This window comes from Erinaceus europaeus, chromosome 12 (assembly GCF_950295315.1).
Source record: "Erinaceus europaeus chromosome 12, mEriEur2.1, whole genome shotgun sequence".
Classification (NCBI taxonomy): Eukaryota; Metazoa; Chordata; class Mammalia; order Eulipotyphla; family Erinaceidae; genus Erinaceus; species Erinaceus europaeus.
Window position 1 is genome coordinate 64,716,804 of NC_080173.1, and position 12,446 is coordinate 64,729,249.

A 12,446-nucleotide genomic window follows, 5' to 3' on the forward strand; every position below is an offset into this window, starting at 1 on the left:
GGGGGGCCTAGAATTAAGTTACCCAGTAGAGCATGGGCCTTTCCATGCCATTGGCTTTGGGTTAGAGCCCTAACATCACATGGGAGCACCTTGGGTGGTGGGGAGTTATGGTACTGAAGGTCTCTTTTTTCCTCTTTGACTGTCTAAAATAATGAAGAAACTGGCCATCGGAGGCCACTCAGTGTGGTATTAAGGGCCTAGGGTTTATTGCCCAGTGCTTCTAACATCTGCCCATACTCCCAGAGTAATAAAGAATAGGGAAGTTGTGTGGTCCGGGAGGTGGTGCAGTGGATAAAGCATTGGATTCTCAAGCATGAGGTCCCGAGTTTGATCCCCAGCAGTCCATGTACCAGAGTGATGTCTGGTTCTTTCTTCTCCTACATTTATCATTAATAAATAAATTAAATCTTTAAAAAAAAAAAAGAATAGGGAAACTTCCAGTAGAGGGGATGGGACATGGAACTCTGGTGGTGGGAACTGTATCCCTGTTATCTTATAATCATGGTAATCATTATTCAATCACTAATAATAATAAAAACCCAAACATTTCATTATGCCTCTCTTGGTTATTAACCTATCCATTTATATACATAAATTCTATTACTAAAAGGGAATAACATTTATAGACAGAACTTGCTGTTTCTATCTTATGTTTAAAAGCAACATTTAGGGGCCAGGTGGAGGTGCACTTGGTTGAGCACACGTTATAGTGTGCAATGACCCGGGTTCAAGCCTCTGGTCCCCACCTGCAGGGGGAAAGTTTTGTGAGTGGTGAAGCAGTGCTGCAGTTGTCTCTCTGTCTCTCTCCCTCTCTGTCTCCCCATCCCTCTCGGCTTCTGGCGGTTTCTATCCAATAAATAAATAATGATAATAAATTTAATGAAAGTTAAAAAAAAAAAGCAACATTTGGGGCTAGGGAGATAGTATAATGGCTATGCAAAAAAATTTTCTTTCTTTTTTTGCCTCCAGGGTTATCGCTGGGGCTCAGTACCTACACTATGAATCCATTGCTATGGAGGCCACTTTTCCATTTTGTTGCCCTTGTTGTTGTTGTTCTATTATTGTTATAGTTGTTGCTGTTGCTGGATAGGACAGAGAGAAATCGAGAGAGGAGGGGAAGGCAGAGGGGGGAGAGAAAGATAGACACCTCCCTATGAAGCAACCCCTCTGCAGGTGAGGAGCCGGGGACTGAAACCGGGATCCCTACGCTGATCCTTGACCTTCAAGTCATGTGCCCTTAACCCACTGAGCTACTGCCTGGCCCCCTGCATGGCCCTTTCATGCCTTAGGCTCAGTCCCAGGCATGAAATGTCCCAGGTTCAATCTCCTGTACCACCATAAGTCAGACTGAGCAGTGATCTGGTCTTTTTCTCACTTTTTTTTTTCTCACTATCTCTCTCTGAAATTAAATAATAATAATAATAATTTTAAAAAGGAAATATTTAATTTTTGATTTATAGATGTGCTTAAAACCAGTGATCCAAAAAAAAAAAAAAAGAGAGAGAGAGAGAGACTGAAGACCACAATGATCCTTATTTCATACCATTTTGCACCACAGTTACCTTAAATTTGTACTTTCCAGGGCTTGGAAGATGCCTCCTTTCCAGCCTCCATAATTTACCCCATTTAAATCTTAATTTTTTTTTTTTTTTTTTTATAAAAATGAGGACCTGGAATGTGGTTCAGTGAATAAATCCTTGAGCTCTCAAGTGTGGATTCTCAGGTTTAATCCCTGGCATCCTGTGCCAGGGTGGTATCCTAGTGCCATATCTTGCCCCCCCCCAGCAAATAAATATTTCCAAAAACAATTTCTCAATGAATTCTAAAATGGCAAAGGAATGATAAATTCATAGGAAAATATTGTGCTTTCTAGATGAACTATATTTTATGTGTGAAATACAAATATACCTGGTGTTTCCAATAACCTGTTCTCAGAGGTGGGAGGCAGCATAATGGTTCTGCAAAAGACTTTTATGCCTGAGTTTCTGCAGACCCAGATTCAATTCCCAGCACCACCATAAAGCAGAGCTGAGTGGTGTTCTGTTCTTTCTTTTTTGTTTTTGTTTTTAATTTTTATTTATTTTTTGTTTTTAATTTTTTATTTTTATTTATTTATTTTTTGTTTTTAATTTTTTTTATTATCTTTATTTATTGACTAGAGAGAGCCAGAAATCAGGGGGCTGGGTGGTAGCACACTGGGTTAAGCACTTATAATATGAAGTGCAAGGACCCACACAAGGATCTTGGTTCCAGCCCACAGCTCCCCACCTACAGGGGGGTCACTTCACAAGCAGTGAAGCAGGTCTGCAAGTGTCTGTCTCTATCCCTTTCTATCTCCCCTCCCTTCTCAATTTCTCTCTGTCTTATCCAATAAAAAATGGGGAAAATGGCCGCCAGGAGCAGAGGATTCATAGTGTAGGCACTGAGCCCAGCAATAACCCTGGAGGCAAGAGAGAAAGAGGGAGAGGGAGAGGGAGATGGGGAGAAGGAGGGAGAGGGAGATGGAGATGGACAGAGACCAAGAAATCAAGAAGGCAGTGGGAGATAGAGAGGAAGAGAAAAAGGGCAGGAGTAGATAGCATAATGGTTATACCAGGGGCTCAGACCTGGGTCCTTGTATACTGTTAATGTGTGTGCCCAACCAGGTACACCACCACTTGGTCCCCTCTTTCTTTTTCTCTTTCTGTATCTCTCTCATTAAAATAAATAAAATTCAAAAATTAGCTTATACTTAAAAAAAAAAAACTTATCTTCCTGAGACCTAAGCTTTTTAAAAGAAGAAGGAAAGTCAATAAAACTGTCTAAACTATGGTTTTGTCAATGTTTCCATTTTATAAATAAAAATTATAAAAATAATGAGACACTGTCTAAAACTTAACGATATACAGATTAAGTATAAATACAATAGCCAGAGTGTAAATTCAAATAATTGAGTGGTAGTGTTTCCTCTTATTTTTCCTTTGGTACTTGATTTATTTTAGACTTTCATGATTTATCTTTATTTTTAAAAAGAACAGATCAGGGGGCCAGGCGGTAGCACAGCAGGTTAAGTGCATATGGTGTAAGGATCCTGGTTCTGGTTTGAGCCCCCGGCTCCCCATCTGCAGGGAGGGGGGCACTTCACAAACGGTGAAGCAGGTCTGTAGTGTCTTATCTCCCTGTCTTTCTGTCCTCTCTCGATTTCTCTGTCCTGTCCAACAATGATGACGACACCAATAACAACAATAAATAACAAGGGCAACAAAAGGGGAAAAATGGCCTCCAGGAGCAGTGGATTTGTTGTGCAGGCACCAAGCCCCAGCGATGACCCTGGAGGCAAAAAAGAAAAAAATGAGGAAAACATCAATGTGCTATCTTTTCCCTTTCTCCCTTTTCTTCTTTTTCTCCTTCTCTGTCTTCTTTTTGTTTGTTTCTTTGCCATCAGGGTTATTACTGGGGTTCAGTGTCTACATGACTTTTCTACTCCCAGACACTTTTTTTTTTTTTAAGTTTTCTATTTTTTATTCGTTTGTTTTACAAAATTATATGTCAACAGGGGTTTAAGTCCACACCATTCCCACCACCACAGTTCTGAATCTTCAGTCTCTCCACTACAATCAACTACGGTTCCCTTAAGGTTGTAGACATGGGCCAGCCATCATCTCTACAATTATCTGTCCACATTTATACATAGTTGCCCCCTTTTTCTCCTGATTCAATCTTCCCCTCCAAGCCACTTGTGACATCATAGCTACCTCCATATGTCCCTCTCCTTTTCCTTCTCTCTCTGGGTGCTGATGGAGCTGGAGTGCAGAGCCCTCTTATCTTCATCCTATCACTTCTCCCCCACTGGGAGTTTGGATCAAGGTTGTTTTGGGGATGCAAAAGGTAGGAGTTCTGGCTTCTGTAACTGTTTCTTTACTAAGCATGAGTGTTGGCAGGTCGATCCATACCTCCAGCCTGTTTCTGTCTTTCCCTAGTGGACCAGAGCTCTGGAGATGCAAAGACCCAGGACACACTGGTGAGGTCATCTACCCAGAGAAGTCGGGATGGAGTCATGGTAGCATCTGTAACTTGGTGCCAAATACCATTTTTTTTCTTTTTCTTTTTCTTTTAGCTGAAAGGTAAGAGACAGAGATAGAGGGAATGAAGGGAGGAGAGAGAGAGAGAGAGGAAACACTGAAGCAGTGTGACACCACTTCTAAAGCTTTCCCCTATGCAGCTGCTCACATGTGGTGGCTGGGGGCTCATACCCAGCTCCTTGTGCATGATAATGTGTATACTCTACCAGGTGAGCTATGTATTATGGTTTTTAATTCCTACTTCCTAAAGTAGTGAATTAGCCTTATACAGGGATAACATGATGAATAGGATTCACATCTAATGCTCAGATTTAGCTTATCATTATAAAAAAAATTCAGAACATTAAAACTTCAAAGGATTCAGTTTCACCACTGATGTGAATTCCTCCCACTCTTTGGGAAGCTGCTGGCAAGCTGTGAAGTGGCCCAAATGTGAGCAGCAGAAGGCTGAGAGGGAGAGAGAGAGAACACAAAGATTCTGCAGCTACTTCCTGAAAAATTAAGCTGTTTCACCTTAGGCTGAGGGGAGATATCAGGAACTTTGGAGTAAGGCCCAGAAGGGGAATATTCTCATTTCTAAAATAGACCCGGATACAGAATTATTTTTGACAGCCACCAAACACCTCTTTTTAATCATGTCATCTCTGTCGAAGTATTGAGAGGTGTCTTTAATGCTTTATATAGAACTAACTTTACCAAAGGATACTTGCCTTTTCTTACTTCTAAAAATACCACACGAGAGGCAACTAAAGCAGGTGAAGAATGTCCTTGAATAAGTGTCGTAAGAGATGTTAAGGCAGGCCTTGCAGAGACAGTGCCTTTTGTTCAGATAGTGGAATTAAGTGTTTAGGGAAGAAGATTATAGATAGGAGTACAAATGCATAAGTGTCTGTCGGAAGCCAGCGTATAGTGTGAATTTCATCATGTGAATAAGCAGAGGGGACATGTGATTAGGCTCATGTTTATGCAAAAAATTTTGTGAGGATAGTACAGAAGATCGGTCTATAGGGGTTGGGGGGTGGCACACTGGGTTAAGCGTACACAGTACAAAGTTCAAGGCCCTGGCTCCCCATCTGCAGGGTGTCACTTCCAAGCAGTGAAACAGGTGTGCAGGTGTCTGTCTTTCTCTCCCCCTCTTCCCCTCCTCTCTCAATTTCTCTCTTTCCTATCCAATAAAATGAGGAGGGGAAAAAAATGGCCCCCAGGAACAGTGGATTCTTAGTCCAGGCACTGAGCCCCAGTGACAACCCTGGAAGCAAAACAAACAAACAAAGAAACAAATAGAAGAGCGGTCTAGAGTTGGAAGCCTAGGTAGGTGATTCAAGAATCTGTTGATAAACATTTTTTTCCCCTTTTTTCTTTTTTTTTTTTTTTTTTGCCTCCAGGGTTATCTCTGGCAGTCGGTGCCTGCACCATGAATCCACTGCTCCTGGAGGCCATTTTTTCCCTTTTTGTTGCCCTTGTTATTGCCATTATTGTTATTGTTGCCATTGATGTTGTTGTTGGATAGGACAGAGAAATCAAGAGCAGAAGGGAAGACAGAGAGAGGGAGAGAAAGATAGACACCTGCAGACCTGCTTCACCACCTGTGAAGCAACTCCCCTGCAGATGGGGAGCCGGGGGCTCGAACTGGGATCCTTACACCGGTCCTTGTGCTTTGCTTAACCTGTTGTGCTACCGCCCAACCAACTGATACACAATTTGTAACAGAGATGAAGACAGCCAAAATGAGATACAGAGGGAGGATATAAATTGGTGAGGTCGTCTGTCCAGTGAGTTCAGGATGAAGTCAGAGTAGCATCTGCAATTTGGTGGCTAAAAGGCAGTAAGATAGAAAGCAGAACAAAATGCTTAATAAACAGGAACCAAAAAGTAGGAATAGAGCAAATAGGAATAGGGATTTTAAGGTGAAAAGAAGTCTATTTTAGGTATGTTCCCAGGGGCCCATGACTTCAGTAATTTTTGCTAGAGCTTGATAGCTAACCTGCAGGTGGACTAAAAATATTATCTAGGCGGCCAGGCAGTGCACAGCTGGTTAAGTGTACACATTACAGTGCACAAGGAACCAGGTTCAAGCCCCTGGTCCCCACCTACAAGGGAAAAGTGTCATGAGTGGTGAAGCAGGGCTGCAGGTGTCTTTCTGTCTCTCTCCATATCTCCTTTGCCTCTCCCAATTTGTCTCTATTATAATAAATAAATAAAAATATTCTTTAAAAATTAAGAATATATATTATCTGGGAAGATGGTGTCAAGAATTGAGAATGGGACTAGAATGGGACTAGAAAGCTGGATCAGGGCAGAGAGTAGCTCCCAAACTTGAAGAAAATACATAAGTGCAATTAACCGTTTACCCCATCCCTCTGACCCAGGTCCCATGTATACTCATATTTAGCACAGGAGCCTGTGTAACCTCTGAGTCCCTGTCAACCAATGCTCCAAGCCATGGTCACAGCTGGGAGCAGTCTAAGCTGCACTCATTTCAGGACCAGTATTCCTCAAGTGGCAGAACAGAATGACCAGATTCTCTTTGGAGAGAGGGGCAATCCTTACATTGGTAGTTCATAGTGAGAGCAAGGTCATGAAGAAGCCCACAGAGAGCTTATGCTGACATTGCTGATGGAAGTGACCAACGAGGGTGGAGATGGGGATTTATTAGAAGTCTAGGCCCACTAGGAGTTGGGCAGTAGCACAACGGGTTAAGCGCAGGTAGCACAAAGTGCAAGGACTGGCCTAACAATCCCGGTTCGAGCCCCCAGCTCCCCACCTGCAGGGGAGTCACTTCACAAGCGGTAAAACAGGTCTGCAGGTGTCTATCTTTTTCTCCCCCTCTGTCTTCCCCATCTCTCTTGATTTCTGTCTTATCCAACAACGACGACATCAATAACAACAACAGTAATAACTACAACAATAAAACAAGAGCAACAAAAGGGAATAAATAAATATTAAAAAAAAAAGTGAAGTGTCATGAGGTCCATGGCACAGTAGAAAAAGCACTGGACTCTCAAACAGGAGGTCCAGAGTTCAGTCCTTAGCAGCACATGTACCAGAGTGTCTGGTTCCCTCCCTCTCTTTCTTCCTATCTTTCTCATTAATCAATAAATAAAATCTTAAAAAAAAAAGACTGAAATCATGAAAAAAAAAGAAGTGAAGCATCACAAACACTAGAGAAAGAAGATTCCTATGAATAATATGAATAAGAGTTAACAAGTAGCAGTCTGAGAAATGGCCTTTCTGGTAGAGCACCGGATTTGACTGCCTAAGTTTCTGAGTTCAGTCACTGGTCCTGCAGGTACCGGAGTTGTGCTCTGGTTTCTCTGTCCCTGGCTGTGACACCCTGGTAAGTACATATTACCATGCACAAGGACAGCATTCAAGCCACTGGTCTCCACCTGCAGGGGGTAAACTTCACAAGTGGTGAAGCCACAACTCTGGTGGTAATTTTTAAAAAAGGAGGGGGGCAAGAGATACACAAGTCAAGTAAGATGAGGGAAAAAAAGAAAAAAAGGAGATGGGCTTTTTGTGTATGAGAGACCAGAGCAAGGCTCCACTATTTTTGATGGGTATTCCATTTTAACTTTTTTTTTTTTTTTTTTTTTGCCGCCAGGGTTATCGCTGGGGCTTGGTGCCTGCACTACGAATCCACTGCTTCAGGCGGCCATTTTTTCCCATTTTGTTGCACTTGTTATTGTTGTTCTGCTATTGTTGTTGGATAGGAGAGAAATGGAGAGTGGGGGAGAGAAAGACAACTGCAGAGCTGCTTCACCACTTGCGAAGCGACTCCTCTGCAGGTGGAGAGCCAGGGGCTCAAACCAGGATCCTTACACCGGTCCTTGTGGTTCACACCATCTGCACTTAACCCTCTGCGCTACTGCCCGACCCCCTACTTTTTCTTTTTAAAATGTGGTGCAGGGAATCATATCCAAAGTCTTACGCCTGCAAGACATGTACTCTTCCACTAAGCCACTTTCCTCAACCTCCCCCTCTAATTTTGAAACCAGAAATTAGTGGCATTTGAGAGAAATATTCTGTATTACTAGGGAAGGAAAACCAGCAAACAGTCAGGTGATGGGGAAGTGAGGTGTAACAAAGGTGTAACTAAGCCTGTGTAGACCTAGCTTCTTGAGCAATTTGGAGGTAAAGGGCAACAGTGTGGGGTCTTCAAGGATAAATTGATTTGGAAAAAGGTCGTTTCAGTTTTTCTTAAATATTTATTTACTTATTCCATTTTTGTTGCCCTTGTTTTTATCGTTGTAGTTACTATTGTTGTTGGTATTGATGTCGTCCATGTTGAATAGGACAGAGAGAAATGGAGAGAGGAGGGATAGAGAGAGAGAGAGAAAGACACCTGCAGACCTGCTTTACTGCTTATGAAGTGACTCTCCTGCAGGTGGGGAGCCGGGGGCTCGAACCGGGATCCTTATGCCGGTCCTTGTGCTTTGCGCCACATGCGCTTAGCCCGCTGCGCTACCGCCTGGCTCCCAAGGGTCATTCATTTTTTAGGGTGAGATTTTAGATCAGAGCACTTGTAGCATAAAAGAAATTGAAGATGGAGAGTGTGTAAGCCAGCGTCTTAAAGAGGCAGCACAGGTTATCTCTGAGAAGAAAAGGACTCTTTCACTAGAAGACAATGGTAGAAAATATGGGTTAATCTCTAGATTTAAAAAAATGGGGGGTAGATAGCATTATTGTTATGCACAGAGACTCTCATGCCCTAGGCTCCAAAGTCCCAGGTCCAATCCACCGCACTAGCAGAAACCAGAGCTGAACAGTGCTCCGGTAACAGAAAGTAAACAAAAAAACGAATGGGGACGAGGGGGAGATGGCTCACCTGGTAGAGTGCACAAGTTACCACCATGTTTGAGGACTTGTGTTCGAGTCTCCAGGTACTATACGGGACTGCCTGTAGGGAAGAAAGCTTCAGAAACTGTGGAATGGTGCTCGCATTTTCTCTCCCTTTCTACTTTTGAAGTCTCTCGCTGTCTATCTGAGCCCCCCCTACCTCCCCCCCAAAGTGGCACTAAACCCCAGTAATAAGCCTGGTGAGGGGGAAAAATGGCAGCAGGATTAAGATACTCAGGCGTGATAAGCTTAATTTTCTTTTGACTAGGAAATTAGGCCCTTTACGAAGATCAGCAGCTTGATTGGCAGAGGGAGCTGGGGGCTGGGTGCTGGTGCACCTGGTTGAGTATATGCGACTATGTGTGCGGGCCTGGGCTCAAACCTTGGGTCCACCTACAAGGGGGAAGCTTCATTAAAGGTGAGGCAGTGCTGCAGCTGTCTCTCCTTCTCCCTCCCTCTCCTCCCACCTCCCACCCCTGTCTGTATTTCTCATCCTTTGTCAAGAAAGCAAAAGGAAACAAAAATAGCCACTGAGAAAGAAGGTGTAGTCCTGCAGGCATGGAGACCCAGAGATAACCCTGGTGGCAAAGCCAGAGAATCAGCAAACACAAAAACAAACAACCAAGGCAGCAGCCAGGTGACACAGTGGATAAAACACTGGAAACTCAAGCATGAAGCCCTGAGATCTGCCCACAGATCTTCCCATGTGCCAGGGTGATGCTTTAGTGATTCTCAGTAAAGAAAGAGAGAAAGAAAGAAAGAAAGAGAGAGAGAGAGAGAGAGAGAGAGAGAGAGAGACAGAGAGAGAGAGAGAGAGAGAAAGAAAGAAAGAAAGAAAGAAAAGGGGTCGGGCGGTGGCGCAGTGGGTTAAGCGCATGTGGCGCAAAGCGCAGGGACCAGAGTAAGGATCCCGGTTCGAGCCCCCGGCTCCCCACCTGCAGGGGAGTGGCTTCACGGGTGGTGAAGCAGGTCTGCAGGTGTCTATCTTTCTCTCCCCCTCTCTGTCTTCCCCTCCTCTCTCCATTTCTCTCTGTCCTATCCAACAACAAAGCAACGATAACAATGACAATAATAACCGCAACGAGGCTGCAACAACTAGGGCAACAAAAAGGGGGAAAAATGGCCTCCAGGAGCAGTGGATTCATGGTGCAGGCACCGAGCCCAGCAATAACCCTGGAGGAAAAAAAAAAAAGAAAGAAAGAAAAGCACGGAGGAAGCTGAGAAATGCAGGAAAGCTGACGGAATAAAATAGGGAGCTGAATGGAAACTAAAAAACTAAGACTCTTGGGGTCAGGCAGTGGTCAAACACACACATCACCATGTACAAGGACCCGGTTTCAAGCTCCTGGTCCGCACCTGCAGGAGAGGGGAAGCTTCACAAGTAGTGCTGTCTCCCTCTTTTCTTTTTTTAACCTGAGCACTGCTCAACTCTGGCTTATGGTGGTGCAGGGGATTAAACCTGGGATTTTGGTGCCTCAGGCTTGAGCCTCTTTGCATAAATAACCATTATGCCATCTACCCCCACCCCTCTCTCCCCCTATCTCCCCATTCCCTTTCATTTTCTATGTCTCTATCAAAAGAAAGAAAAGAAAAAACGACTTCTGAATAAAGTTCAAATCTACTTAGAAAATAAATGGCACTTAGTTTTAAAAAATGAAAAACTTTTCAACTGCTTTTCCCCTTGAGTCCTTGGGAATTATGATCTGAAGTTGACAGAGGCATGTTTCCTAGTATATGGAGAGGGGAGGTTGAAGACAAAAGGATGTTGCCATTGCTACCATGAAATGGATAATCATACCCTCCTACCAAATTTGGGGGCGAAATGTCATGAATCTAACATCCAACAGTGAAGCAGGTAAAAGCCAGAATTTTGGCAGCATTTTCTCTGTGCAAATCTTTGTATTTTCTGTTCCAAACAGTTGCAGTAGCCTTGTAATTGAAGCACTAAAACAAGTTTTTTGGGAACAGTATGACTCAGATCACATTTATTTTTAGAGCTGGTATTCAGAAAAATAATGATGATCCAGTCAGGTAGGATTAAGGATGGAGAAATTGTAAAGGGGATTGGTGGAGGCCACTGAGCCCCATGATTGGAAGCTTAACAAATTATCATGCTACTGACAGTGTCCTAGTAAGTAAAGAAAGGAAGTAGAACAAATCAAAAGCATTCTTGAGGAAAATGGTTTTGGTTATAGTAAGGAAAAAACTAACTAGATTCTTACCTCTTAGGCAAACTGATCTAGGTCATTCTATTAAGTTAACTATCTGTTGTTGAGGTTATCCCATCATGCAATCTGCTGGTCAGGACGTGGATCCAACACAAGTTCTAACAAAGTCGGTCATAAGGTTCCTATTGAGCTTTGGGAGCTATGTGAGCATTAAACAGGAAGTAGAATGTTGGAGAGAAATTTTACTGAATAGGAGAGAGAACCTGTAACAGATGTCATAAACAGTGAGGATATAGCCACATCACTTCAGCAAATATTTTACCTTCACTCTTTCCCTAGTCAAAAAGCTCAGTTTTAGTGGAACAGAAAGGATAATAACTAATGAAACTTTGTAGGTAACAAAAAGAGATTTGAACCCAGATGGTCTGATTCCAGTGCTATTGTCCTTAGCCATTAACTTATATAACACTACTTTATAGATGTAAAGCATTTTGTAAATTAAAGCTGTTACTATTTAAACTACTGATGAGTTGAATCCTTACCTTTTCTAGAAATTACTGGTCAATAGTTGGCTTTTTTTCTTTTTCCACCAGGGTTATAACTGGGGCTGGGTGCCTACTTCACTGATCCTGGTGGCTTTTTTTTTTTAATAGACAGAAAATGAGGGAGTTGGGGTGGGGGGAACCTGCATCACTGCTCCACTGCTTGTGAAGCTTCTCTCCTGCAGGTAGGGGGCTGGGGGATTGAACTTGGGTCTTCACACATGGTCGTCACATGTATGCTCTACCAGCTGTGCCATTGCCAGGCCCCTCAACAGTGTTTTTATGTATATATTAAATGAATATATCTTGATAATATATACTACACACACACACACACACACACACACACACACACACGTACGTATGTTTATGTCTAGGTCTACACACAGGCGCACACTGATAGGTATTATAGTAGAAGCCAAACAATGACAAGCTATTTGGCTACCCAATTAGCTAAAGACCCTTGTGGTAGGCTCTCTCCTTGAAACTTATTAAGACAAAAGATCTGAAAATTACAACAGTGCATGTCAGAGTTCCAAAATGCATCATCAGTGATCATCTCAGTCCTAAGAAGATAAGCCTAAATAGGGCTGGGTGGCGGCACAGTTGGTTAGGTGCACACATTACAGTGTGCAAGGACCTGGATTTAAGCCCCCAGCCCCACTTGCAGGGGAAAACTTTATGAAGGGTGCAAAAATGATGTAGGTATCTGCTTCTCTCCCTCTCTACCTCCTCCCAGTGTCTATCAAAAATAAATAAAATGAAAAAGAAAGAAATCTAGTTTAATCTTGACCTGCGGTTCCAGTTTCTACTTCAAGCCCCATATTTTAATTTTA

The 12,446-nt window shown here is 42.9% G+C and overlaps 1 protein-coding gene across 1 annotated transcript in view; it reads left to right on the forward strand.

The window, feature by feature from the left end:
* The window catches only part of PPM1E (protein phosphatase, Mg2+/Mn2+ dependent 1E), a 199,061-nt gene that overhangs the window by 178,809 nt on the left and 7,806 nt on the right, over positions 1-12,446 (forward strand). The gene's annotated exons all lie outside the window — the stretch shown is intronic.